Source organism: Panthera pardus, unplaced genomic scaffold (genome assembly GCF_024362965.1).
Source record: "Panthera pardus isolate Hobbes unplaced genomic scaffold, ASM2436296v1 HiC_scaffold_8, whole genome shotgun sequence".
NCBI lineage: Eukaryota > Metazoa > Chordata > Mammalia > Carnivora > Felidae > Panthera > Panthera pardus.
In genome coordinates, this window is record NW_026527013.1 from 143,762,369 (window position 1) to 143,776,563 (window position 14,195).

Genomic DNA, 14,195 nt, shown 5'->3' on the forward strand with positions numbered 1-14,195 from the left:
CTCTCTCAGCCATCTCATGAACTACCTTTCAGCCACCTGCATTGTATCACCCATTTATTTTAAGAGTAGCTTCTTAAATGACTCAGACTTGGAAGATTTTTGGGCTAGCTGTCCTAGACTGTAATTCTCTCTAGGCATATAAGACTTAATTTACTGAAATGACTTCATTTTACTGTGGATTACTGTTCTTATACTTTCAGATTTTATTTGCTCTGATATTTAGGGTCTAGTCATAACTCTTGCATTGAATTGCTGTTCAAATGTGGGGGATTCACATAAGTCCACTGAATCTGCTTTCTCTTGTATAGTGGTATGTGTTTGCCCTAGGGGATACTGCAGTCCCTTTCATTCTGATTTTAAATGATTTTAAATGGCATTCATTTACTTTATCCCTTCAAATCTCAATCAACTAATTGTTAGAATTTAAAAATGAAATCTTTATATAACATTAATCTTAATAATTTTTTTAAAAGTAACTTATTATACAGATAATGTTCTATTTCCACTCTCCGTAAGCTAGCCTAATTCCCGATTGTATGACTTCGCTATTTTGATTTCTTTGGCCAGGGGAAGATTTTATTTTTAAGTAATCTCTACACCCAACTTGGGGCTCGAACTCACAACCCCAAGATCAAGAGTTACATGCGCCACCAACTGAGCCAGCCAGGCCCCTGCTTTGGCCGTTTTGTATTGTAGAAAGCTGCCCTTGCATGATTTGGGGACATGTTATTTAACCTGAGTAATTGTCATGGTTGTTGATGTTATTGTAGCTTCCTCCTGCTCTACTGTCCAACCTCCTCTGAGCAGTTGGACAAAATATTCTCCCAATGTTCAAGGGAAGCAAAAGTGAAGGGGGAGTGGTTCTCAGTTATAGGTGTCAATTGATCACTAATATATAGTGGAATTATTAAAAGTTGGTTTTATTCATTCTTTTTAGATTTGGGAGTTGCTTATTAGATCAACTTCAGTTAATTCTTCTCTGTTCTGCTTTCTGTTTGCTCCAGATCAGAGTATCTCAAATATGCCTACTATTTCTTACTAACTTTGGGATTTTTTTTTTTTTTTTGGTTTTTGTACCCCATAGTTATCATTGAATATTTTAACGATTTAATTGCTGTATCATGTCTATCGTGATGATTACTTGCAGGAATTTTAGCAGATGTCACTAAGAATACTCATTTTATTCGATATGAGACAGCATCTCAATTTATAGCCTTCTATCAATTATAACCCTTTTTTTTTAATGCAGATTCTACTTGTAAATGAATCTCTTAATTTAAACATGCCTATGCATATTGGCTTATCTTTTACAGAGAAAATAGAGACAGCATACTATGGACCAATCCTCTCTATTTCAGCACTTAATTAATCTGAAATTTTAGTGTGGTTCTTTAATCTATTTAATGCATTTCTCTTTGGTTTGATTTCGTGTGTATGTATATGCTTGTGTACACACATAAAAATATATGGAGTTTCACTTGCTCTTTTTCTAATATAGTAAGTTTGATTTCTTTTTCCTACACCTATTGGTTGTTCAAAAGTACACTTTAAGTGATTGGACTTTAGATGATCGTTTTGAGATTGTTTGAAAAGTCTCCCTGTAGTTTAGTTTGCACGAAGGTCTTGGCCAGTGGTTGCAGTAAAGTCTTGTTGATAGGTGGAAACTTCAATTGCTGGTTTTCTAGTGTTTGGAGGTTGGTATTGTTCTGTCATCTTGGTGGTCCTGTCAGGAGTGGCTCAAAGTTTTGGCTTTGTTCTTATTTCCCATGGAGTTGTCTATAATTTATGTGGTAATTCTTTATTTGGCAGCATATTTTAAAATATCACTGCCTTCTTAGGCTGGTCTTTCAATGATCAGATTAATTTATAGCTCAAAAAATTATCTAATGAGTAAACCAACTGTCCTGTTCTTGGGATGACATCTCATGGACGGAGAGATAGAGACTTTTCTTTTTCTTTTCTTTTAATTTTTTTTTAATTTACATTCAAATTAGTTAGCATATAGTGCAACAATGATTTCAGGAGTAGATTCCTTAGTGCCCTTTACCCATTTAGCCCATCCCCCCTCCCACAACCCCTCCAGCAACCCTCAGTTCTCCATATTTATGAGTCTCTTATGTTTTGTCCCCCTCCCTGTTTTTATATTAGTTTTGCTTCCTTTCCCTTATGTTCATCTGTTTTGTCTCTTCATGTCCTCATATGAGTGAAGTCATATGATGTTTGTCTTTCTCTGACTAACTAATCTCACTTAGCATAATACCCTCCAGTTCCATCCACGTAGTTGCAAATGGCAAGATTTCATTCTTTTTGATTGCCAAGTAATACTCCATTGTATATATAAACCACATTTTCTTTATCCATTCATCCATCAATGGACATTTGGTCTCTTTCCATACTTTGGCTATTGTTGATAGTGCTGCTATAAACATGGGGGTGCATGTGTCCCTTCGAAACAGCACACCTGTATCCCATGGATAAATGCCTAGTAGTGCAATTGCTGGGTTGTAGGGTAGTTCTATTTTTAGTTTTTTTAGAAACCTCCATACTGTTTTCCAGAGTGGCTGCACCAGCTTGCATTCCCAGAGACTTCTTTAGTAGCACAAGAACAAAAAGTCTTCCCATACAAAACTATGGAGGAAAGTTCATTGGGTCTTTCTGTTTATTCCTGTACTACTATGCTAGGAAGAATTTGTTACTAGTTTTTCCACTGTGGACTCTTAGAGGTAGAGGCAGGAGAGGCATTGGGTCAGCTGATAGGAAGAGCATCATTTAGAATTTGCCACACGTGACACATCAGGGAGAAATGCATTGCTATGTATACCAAGGATGTGGGCAAACAGGCTAAATAATGAAAATGTAAGAGTCCTGAATCCTGAATTATAGTCCAGTTCATTTCAAGTGAGATGAGTGTATGCAAGGAAAGTAGAAGCACATAAAAGCTGTAGGGATTGTAATTTTTGGAAGAATCTTTTGGCATCCTAAACAGTGGTGTTATACTGTTTGTCCTGAGCAAATGACCTGTTGTGAGGAAGTTTGCTTTCCTCTGAAGTGGCTGTTTGATTGGTTGATCATTTGGACCATCCCCTGAGACTTAGTCACCAAAAGATTTCTTTTTTTTTTTTTCCTTTTTAAAAAGTGTTTGTTTATTTTGAAAGAGAAAGAGCATGCAGGGGAGGGTCACAGAGAGGGAGAGAGAATCCCAAGCAGGCTCCACACTGTCAGCACAGAACCTGACACAGGACTTGATCTTGCAAATGGTGAGATCACGACCTGAGCTGATATCAAGAGTCCGACACTAAATTGAGCCACCCAAGCGCCCTGACGAAAGAGTGGCTTTTTTTTAAAAGATGGATTTGGTTGAGGTTCTGAAGTGAATGGGTTAGGAAATTAAAATAGTTCTCTTATACGTTTTGATTCTGATGCCTTAGCTGTTTTGGTTAATGATAAGTCTTCTGCTAATGGCATCAGTTAGTCTCTCAACTGATTCTCAAGCCATTTCATGGTGGTATAAAAACTAAGATTATTGCTATCATAATAAAATCTTATTAGAGTGGTTCTCAATGCACTTTCTGTTTTTATAGCTGCAGTCTCAAATGTGTATCTTCATGGACAAACAAAATTGGTATACACACACAGTACATCTACTCTGTCATAAAAAGACATCAAGTACTGACAGAGAACAACCTGGATAATCATTAAACGCATTATACCATGTGAAAGAAGTAAGACACAGAAGACCATTTACTGTACGTTTTCCATTTATATGAAATGTCCAGAAAAGACAAACTCAAGGAGACAGTAGATTAATGGTTCCCAGGAGCTAGGGGAAAGGAGTGAATTGGGAGTGGCTGCTTAATGGATAAAGGGTTTCTTTTTTCGTGATGAAAGTGTCCTGGAGTTAGATAATGGTGATGGCTGCACAGCGTTGTGAATATACCAAAACCCACTACATCGGTATACTGTCTCAAAGATGAGAAGGTACCTCTGCATGTTGGTGGAATGGCTGATGAATGAATGACAAGGAACACTTGGTATTTGTTTCTTGATGCTCTTGCTGGTTGGCATTTTATACAATGAGTTAAGTAGTGGATGGATGGTAAGGGAGGCGGCTGAAATGTATGAGGAGTCCCCTCATTAATGGAAATATATACTTGTGCAACGACTTGATAATTCATGGAAAGTGCTGTTGGATAATCACTTTTAAGTTTGACATTTGGTTAATGTGTGATTGATTCCATTCATTTTGGTATGTTCACTATCTTTCAGCTAAACTTGGTTTTGAAAATCTCTGGCTGTCCTTTTTGGAGACTAGTTACTAGATTGTTGCCTAGGTGTAGATAACAAGCTTTATACTTTGAGATTTTCTGTTATAGACATGAATGTAGGAGTTAAAGGTATAATAGGGCAGTGACTCGAGGCAGTTTATTGGTATACTGAACATATTTTACCATATTTTATTATCTTCAGATTATTTGCTGCTATGAGACGGTGTTCCATTACCACCAATTGTTGGCTCATGATGTCACAGCCTTCGCTAATCTATGCAAGACATTATACTAAAACAGGAAACCCCATGGGCTGACATCAGTTTTCATTGACGGTACTGTGACGATTTAGGAAATGAATTCAGTTTGTTGCAGTGGGAAGTCTGTGCTCCTTGTCTGCTTTACCAATGGGAAATAGGATCAGGACGTGAACTGGGGATGGGGCATAGCCGTTCAGACAGAAGTAGCTCTTGGCCTTAGAACTAAAGAAAGAATAGCAGGTTAGCCTTCTGCAAAAATACTGGGGCTTAGTGAATGGTCAATTGGCAGAGTACGATTTTGTATCTTTCATCCACTATTCCTCAGCTATATGGAGGGCGGTAGTTAGGTATGATATCAACCAGTAGTATCGGACTTGTCAGTGATCAGCATGCCCAAATGCAGTTTCTTGTTACGTGACAAGTAGAGAAAGCATATGGCAGGCAGGTGGTGGCTGCAGCATCATTATCAGCTCACAGTGAGGTTGGCAGTTCATTTGCAGATAGTGATGCCCACCTGCCATGGAAACAGGACACCACTGGGCACCCGGAAGCCCTCATGATTGTGTCCTCCTAATAGTGTTTAGCCTGCCCTGTATAATTCTTATTGGTTGGCAGACGCTACTGAACGGTGACTCTGGCCTCAGCCTGGGAACTAGTGTGATGTAATAGATATTCAGCATTGAAGTGTATCTGGTTATGAGCAGGCCAGTTTGTTGTTTGTTTCTGTTAATAAAGGTACATATTTTCTTTTGTATATTTAATTGCAACTAGCCATTTGCTTTCTTAAATTTAATATTCTTTTTTCTCTTCCAAATGTACCTTACAAATTTCAATCTTAGACATTCGTGCTGTGAAAATCTGGAGTACCCTATAATTGTACCTTTGTTAGGTATATTCCTCCAGATTCTGTTTCTGTGTCTTGAATTCCCCCAAATGGGATTGTATTATATGTTCCAGTGAGCATTTGCTTTTTCATTTGGACATGTTTGCAAAGCAGAATATGTAGATCTCCCTTGTTTTCAACAGCTATAGGAAATTTATTGAGAAGTGCTGGTAATACACTGAGGGAAAAAATAGCCATGGCCACTACCAACTTGGAACTGATGGGCTGCTGTGAGGGTTAGATCATAACTTTTAAGTATGTGTTTGTGCTAAACTACCATGAATGTAAAGGACAGGGCACTTGTATATACATCTTTGTTACTGTAGACTAAATTCCGAAAAGTGGAATTGCTGGGTCAAAGGACATCTCTGTAATACGTGTTAGTACAGTTGTCAGTTTGACCTCCATAGATGTTATATACCAATTTAGGTTTCTGCCAGTAGTTGGAAAATACCACTTAGTGAAGCACATGAAAATTGAAGATTCATTAGATAAAAGCGTGGGCAATAGTGATTAGATTCAGCGGGTGAACTAGACAGAGGTAGAAAAATTGTGGTGGGGCACATTGAAAATTCCCTGGAAGTCTAGATGTACACTTGACAGTTCTCCAAGGGAGGTCTATTCCTCCTGGAGGAAATGTGTCCAAGCACAACACATCCAAAATTATTTGACAATTTTATAGGAAGTCAATGAGCTGTAGATTACTCTGTCTTACTCTGTGACTGCCTCTGAGAAATGGTGAAGCAGGTAACATTTAGTTAGACTTGTGGTACCTAGACATGCAGCTTGAATTGGCTCTTCTTTTTAGAAAATAGGAAAATACATAAAGGTATTTTATGTCCTAAGAAGCATGGAATAATTTGTCGTCCATGACTACCTGAGACTTCTCCTTTATTTAAATGGATTATTGGACACAACTTCTCATTATTATTGCCTTTGGGTAAACATCTGTTTTCTGGGAATGTGAAATGAGATTCTGGAGTTAGCTAGGTCTGAGATAGGAGTTGTCTGACCTTTGCCTGGCTTATGCTGCTAAGTTACGGTCTAATGGAATGTGTTTGAGTAGAAAATCCTAAGCCCCCTCCCACCCCACCCCACCCCATACGCATTTAATTGTGGTAAAATGGGCATTACAAAAAATTTATCATTGTAACCATTTTTAAGTGTACTGTTTGGTTGCATGACAATACTCAACACTACCAAACTCCAGAACCTTTTCATCATGCGAAGCTGAAACTATGTACCCATTTAACAACACCTCCCCATCCCCTTCTGCCTCTAGACCTAGCAACCACCATTCTACTTTGTTTCTTTGAGTTTGACTACTCTACATATCCCATTTAAATGGAACCATACAATATTTCTTTTTGTGACTGGCTTTTTTCACTTAGTATAATGTCCTTGAGGTTCCTCCAAGTAATAATAGCATGTGTCAGAATTCCCTTCCTTTTTAAGGCTGAATAATATCCCATTGTACGTATATACCACATTTCGTTTATCCAGTCAGTCGTCAGTGGACATTTTGGTTGCGTCCGCTTTTTGGTTATTGTGAATAATGCTGCTGTGAACATGGGATAGAAATATCTCTGAGACCCTGCTTTGAATTCTTTTTGATTGAATAATATACCCGGAAGTAGAACTGCTGGTTCTTATGGTAATTCTGTTTTTAATTTTTTGAGGCACCTGAGCAATATTTCTCCTTCGTGTCTCTTGATACGTTAGCAGCGGAGACTGAGGAAATAGAAGTCTCAGAGGTTTCTTTGTCTATACAGCTGCCTAGAGCTTAGCTTCGTGAATTTAGGCTGTCAGGTGTGCAAATGATGCATTTAACCTAGGTTTATCATTCATTGTTATGTTCACCTGGTTTCTAAATATGTATTTGTGTTTGTGGGCTGGGGAGTTGGCTGTGTGCATATAAACTGTTTTGTTTTGTTTTTTTAAACAGTGACTACAGTACAAATCGAGAGACCTGAATTTGGAGGTGGACACAGACGCCATGCGGGATGGTCTCTGATCACTGTGTGTGTAGTTTCAGGCATTGACCTCAGTTGTCTTTGCTCTGCGCACGCTGTGCCTTTGATCAAGAAACTTTGTTTCATTTAGTAGGCCTCTATTTTCTCTGTGAAATACAGGGAGAGGGTGGTGTGTCTAAAGGAAAAAGACCTAGAATGTTAACTTCTATCTTGGAATCTTTTCTTAGCATCAAAACCAAGAATAATTTATATAAATACAGAAGAGCTGGATCCTTTGGCTATTTTTCTTTGTGCCATTGGCAGGCATTCCTTAAGAATTATTATATTTTTCTTCATAATTCTCCTTGGAGGTCATGACTTACTTCTTTTAGTCCAATTCACCATTCTAACTTTGGGCTTTAGTTAATTTACCTGAATATGTCTTCCCTTTGTCTGAGTGACTCCTAAATGCCAGCTCATGGGTATGCTGGAGAAACGGGTGTGCTTTGAGCTGTAGTGAACGCAGGATGGCTTTTCTGTACTGGCTTTGCTCACCCAAGCAACACCCAGCCTCCAGAGCAACAGGGATTTATTGGAAGTCTTGACAGAGTGAATATGTTAGCCCCCACTTTTATTGCTTAGGTTCTCCAGTTCGGCCTTTTGGTGAGTGGAGACATTTTCTTCATTGACTGGCGTATATTTGCAGGGAAAATGTAACCTTTTGTTTTTATCCGTGTCTTAATAATACCCTCTTTTCCCCCAGTAATTCTTCTCAGATGCCATTAAGCAAATCCTCTTTCTTCGTATCCCTGAGCCTCTCGGTTTTAGTACAGCTCTTGTTTTAAAGACTGAGTGACACTGTGTATTCTACACAAAGGCATACATATCTCTGTATATTTGTGCTGCTTGTGTGGCTGGAACTCCTCCAGGGAGAATTCTGGACAAAATGATTTAATTTTCCCTGACTGCTGCTGACCTTGGAAATTTTGGACACCAATGCCTGTGACTGACACTTGTGCAGGGGAGGAAAAAGACCCTCACATGACTTCCATCCTCCAGACGAAAGCAGTGGGAGATGGTAGCTCTGATGAGGAGTGAGAAGAGCCTTACGGAGACACGAGGTTCAGTTTCCGGTATTGCTTCTAGGGCCCTAGCGTTCTTTGTTAGGGATATGATGGCATTCTAGTTAGGTATGGGGGTGAGTTATATGATGATACGGTAATGAGTAAGAGGATGGAGCGTTTGCGCAAACACTGATTACACTTTTTGCATATATTGCCTGCTTGTAAGGACTGAAGATTCAGAGGATTAATGAAAATACTAGCAGCTGTGCGATTCATATAGTAGTCTCTCTGTTTTTCTCTGTGATCCTCATCAGTTTTACTTGAAATACTTTCAGTTGTCAAAACTGTACTTTCCTGATTTTTATATGTGCCCATTATTTACCTCACACATAAACTAAGGAATATTTTGAGACCATTTGAATACTATGGTTGTCAAGTTGTTATCACTACTTCTAGTAATCTTTGCCAGTCTCAAATGGGTCCTTATATGTATTGCTTTCACATGTACATGTGGATCTCATGCCTGTGTATGCTTTTAATTAAATATTTGCCAAACTGAATGCTTATCAGGAAGCAGTGATGTCCACTTAAATGAATGCCTGATGTCGGGAGAGACTCTCAGCCTCTCCACAGGCCCTGTATTAAGCTGGATTTCTACCTTTCCTCTCAGAATAGATAAAAGCATCTTCCCATCCAGCAAGGTGGTAGGGGGTAAGGAGTTCATTTTGTCAGAAATACATCAAATAAGAATGCTCCTCAACTCTGTGCTTACAGAGGTTTGTAAGCACTGTAGGTTAACATTCCATTGATGAAAATGGAATATGCTCACAATAGTTCTGACTCTGGGTGTGTGGGGGGGAGTTGGGAAGAGTAATTGTAGATGGAGGAGAGCCACGTGAATGTATGTGAATAAACAACCAGCCTTAACACCTAATTACGGTGATTTCAAAGGGGGGTGTTACACAGTACATCTAGGCTGGATTGGAGAGGTAGGAAGGGAGGGTTGTTGTTTCCTTATCTTTGCAGTGTAGATGTATAATTTTTTGTCATTATATCTGTAAATTGTTTAGGTTTCCCAGTTTGGCCTTTTGTAAAAATTGTTTTAAGAGAGATCAGAGCTCAGCGATGTCCTAATGAGACCCAAATTTCAGCCTTTTTATTGTGGTTATAAAAATAAATAGTTCTCATCTACCAAGTGATCATTTTCTCTCTAGTAATCAATACTCAGCAGAAATACTAATCACAAAAGTAGATTATTGCCTTAACCTGAGTTTCTAGGCACCATCCATCCATTAGAATAAATTCCAACCTCTTAGGGTAAAGAATTCTAGAATTAATGTCAGCAAATCGAGGATAAATAAAATTCAGCCATTGAATTGATAGAAGTTGCCGAAAAGTACCCTCATCAAATACAGAACAGATTTCACAATGATAGTCATAAATTAAAGGGTTTTTTTTTTTTTTCCTTTCTACAAATTTATCCTCCCACCTGAAATTTTTTTTAGGAACTGAAAGTTCTAAAGCTTTCTAGTTTAGTCGGGTAACAGTTTTAAAAGAAAATGAAGGATAAACATTTTATTTTTATATCTGGTTTTTCATGCCATGTTTGTTCGTATTTGGTTTAAGAGTGTTTACAGGGATTCATAAAATGTAACAGAAGCTCACAGGAGAAAATTGAGAAAGAATCACAAAAGGGAGGATTATATAATAGAGGAACGAGGCCTTAGCCTCTTTAAGACTGCTGTGCCTTCAGGGAGAGTATAGGCTCACACAGTCCCGTGTGGCGACTTAAGAGCCTTGGGTGGCTCTCGAGCACTTGAATGGACCTGGTCCTGATTGAGATGTGCTGGACCTGCAAAATACACAGCAGATTCCAAAGACTTCATATCAAAGAAAGAAAATAATATCAATATCTTTTTCATATTGGTTATTTGTTGATAGGATGTTTTGTACAGTGTTAGTTAAATATTAAACATAATTTCATCTATTTTTCCTTTTTTCGATGTTGCTAACTAGAAAATGTGAATGTGTATATGTTGCTCTCATTTGTGATTCACTGTTTTTCTTGTGACCTCGTGCTGTCTAGGACAAGGTTAGTTTGATGTCCTCTTATGAGGATTGAGTGGCTCCACAAGCACTTGTCTCTGAGTAGCTTGGCTGGGGGTTGGGGGTGGGGTGGTGGCGGGAGGCCGAGAGCATGCCCAGAAGCAGGACCTAGAGACTCCTTAGCAATTTGTTTTGAAGCTCATCCTATATTGAGGTGAATGGGTGATTAAAATTTGTTTCAAAATTAAAAATATATGTGTATCAGATTTTTACAATAAATACATAAGGTGGTTTTTAGCACGGAGAGAAGATTAAGAATATATAAATATTGATGAGTGTTGTGGAAGGTCCTGTTTTATACAGAGCAAAGGGAGACTGATCTCTGTGTTCATTGTCTTCCTAATTTAGTAAGGCAAGGAGTATCCTCTCAAAATACTTCTAGTTAACCTATTAATTAATTGAGATTATTCCCCACACTCTGCTTTAATTATCTTTGGTAAATAAAATCTCCAATAACTGGTACCTGCAAAATTAATCCGGAAAATGTGTAAATAAATACAAAATAGTGTATCATTCTTTAAAATAAGCCCTACTTATCTCTAAGTTGGGATGAATATGTATGAAGTACATATTCTTGTTTGCTGTGGCTCCTTAAGGAGAAAAGTATATTTAATTGAGCCTTTCTACCTAATGATTTCAGTAGTCTAATGATTTCAGTCAACATGCATCTTATTTATGCATATATGTATGTATTCATGTATTTATTTATCTCACATACACTTATTTAGCACTTACTTTGTGCCAGGCTCTCCTCTAAGAAAATCAGTACGTGTTTATCTGAACATAACTGACACATAGAGCTTACTCGGAATCCGGCCGTGTTCTAAATGCCTTGTGTATACGAATGCATTTCTTCCTGTAACTGTGAGGTAGGCAGAGTTATCCATGTTAAACTGAAGCACAGAGAAGTTAGGTAACTTATCTTAATTCACACAGCTCTTATGTAGAATTGCTGGGAACCAAACCTTTGCAGCCTGGTGACTCCAGAGTCCATGCTCCTATTTAAGCTGTATAAAATAGTGTTCTACTTACTTTTCTCTCCCAGGTGCATCAGCTGGACTTGCCCAGATGATGATATTGTCTTTTCTGGGGTTCATAGAAGCTTTTCATAACTACCTGGAAATTCTGTCATGAGAGTGATGGGTCATTTAAGAGCTTATTTCCAGAGGCAGGGTATTTATTATGGCTCTTTGTGAATTTATGATTGGCTGTGTGGAATAGTGGGCGGGATTATATGGTAATTATGCAAAAGAGCCTTATATAACAGCCTTATATTAATACTAAACTCAGGCTGTGACCTCGAAATGTTGTAGATATGCAGTTGTTTTTCTCCCTTCTTTATCCTTTATACATAGTTCAGATTTTGTCATTTTGTCATTTCATTATCACCATCATAAGGCCTGTGAAGGTCTTTGGTAATTTGATTTTTTTAGAGATCAGATGTATGAAGAATACACATCCATAGATCCTCAGAATTCTTTAGGTGTGGCCCAAAGCTATTCTGTTGAACTAAATTACTTCCATACTTTATAAGGTTGTGATTTAAATTTCGTCTTAAGTTTTCATCTTCATTCCTCTGAAAGGTCCTTGAAATTCCTTTGAAGGAAAATTCCACAATCTAATGGACTAAGGATGAATCAAATTAGATTACCTGCTTTTCTTTGAAAACATCTTTGAGAAACCAATAATATGGGAAACTACATGTATTTTGCTTACTTAACCTGTTAGAGGAGGGGCTGTGATTAAAGCTTCATCCGATTTCAAAATACTCTTCTCCCCCACGTTTTGTTTTTTTATTAAAAAAATTTTTTTTTAATGTTTATTTTTGAGAGGGGGCGAAAGACAGAGCACGAGTGGGGAAGAAGCAGAGAGAAAGAGGGGGCACAGAATCCAAAGCAGGCCCCAGGCTCTGAGTTGTCAGCACAGAACCAGATGCGGGGCTCGAACCCACAAACCATGAGATCATGACTTGAGCCGAAGTCGAACACTTAACCGACTGAGCCACCCAGGCAATTTGTTATATAAAACCCCAGAAAGGTCAACAACTTGACAAAGTGGTCCTCAAAACTGAACCTTCTCATTTCAAAGGTGTTCTTTAGAATTTTCTGTCTGAAAGGGCTCCTGACTACATATATCCATTCACACAACAGATGTTTGTTTACAGTATGCCCTCCAGCCACTGTACAGGCCCTGTAACAACAGTTTTAGTAAAAGGCATGGCCTGCCTTCTCCTGGAGCTTACAATCTATGTGTTCCAGTTTACTGTAGTAAAGGTAAGGTAGGAATTACAAAGGTCCAAGAAAACACCATAGTATACACCATAACTGGCTAAGTTATCTTTTGAAATCCGAGAGTTGAGTGATACTCTAGAGTTCTAACCCAGTGGTTTAATTTTCCAGGTGAAAAAGGGGGACCCAAAGATGGGATGGGACTCTTTTATAACAGAACCAAGCAAGAGCCTAGGGCTCCTTGGAGTCATTGCTCCAAGATCAGAGATCAGGCCCTTTGTGTTAGGAACATGTAAAATACTTGTATACTAAACATTCTAGGAGTACCTTCGCTTGAAAAATGAGGAACCTGTCTGCATTCACCTGCTACTTTTTAACTCCTGCCGTTCCGTATGTACTCAACCCACAAGCACAAAACTCAGGTTATCTTTTATTCAGTTAAAGACCTTGCTAAGATTTACAATTTTGATTGAAACTGTTGAAATTGTGGCTCTTTTTCAAGTGATTGACAAGTCAGTGATGAGTATCTAGAGATGGCTCCAAGGTAGAGAAATAGATCTCGGTATCCACAGGAGAGGGACATAAATGCTAATTACACATTGACTTTAAATCTTGGTTTGTCATAGCTGCCTGCAGGTATGTGTCTTGGCTGTGGGCTGTTCTCAGGGCTTCATTTGTATTTGAGATTTACTTTAATAATGTTGCCTCCCCAATGAGCTCTTTAATCTCGTATTTTCAGTTCTTTTTCTAGATAAAGGAAAAAATTGGGAGATGAATATAATTATTAATTCTTTAGGTTATTGAGGATTAAAGTTTTGTTTGGTCTTCCCACTTAATTTTCCTGAAAGACTGTTTTTGGGATAGGGTGCCTTTTGGCCTTCTGAATTGGAAGATGGTCAGGTGTTCGTTTTTATTATCATTACCATCACTCCCCCCCCCCGTCTGTCCCCCCCTCCCCCAACATCATCAGCATTACTCATATGGCCTTCTGGATGAATTTTTGTAGCGCCTGTCATTCCTTGGCTTGTCCTTGGCCTGTATTAACTCTCACCAGCTGCATACAGGGAAACTATTAAAACCTCTTTGTTGGGAAAAACAAAAAACAAAAAAACCCCTCTTTGTTGGAGGTACTAGTTGTTAGAACCCATCCTGCCCTGCTCCCATCTGATCATATCCCTCACATTTACCTGTCTACTTAGCTTTCGACAAGTTGATGAGACCTAGAAGTAATTCCAGTGTATACAACTGACTTTAGGAGTCTTCTATATATCTTCTTCTTGTCTCTGTTGTTGTATTATGACAGCACTTCTCATAAGAAAGATTTACCTTACCTTCAGCCCTTAATTGGCTTTCTCTCCAGTAGGGCTCCCTGTTGCTTTTAAACCGTTATTAGATGGAGCATTCAAGTGAGTGATCTGACAGTCCGAATTTTGAGGC

At 38.4% G+C, this 14,195-nt stretch overlaps 1 protein-coding gene across 1 annotated transcript in view; it reads left to right on the top strand.

Annotated features, from left to right (window-relative positions):
* Positions 1-14,195, top strand: part of SND1 (staphylococcal nuclease and tudor domain containing 1) — a 420,688-nt gene that overhangs the window by 170,166 nt on the left and 236,327 nt on the right. The window lies entirely within an intron of this gene.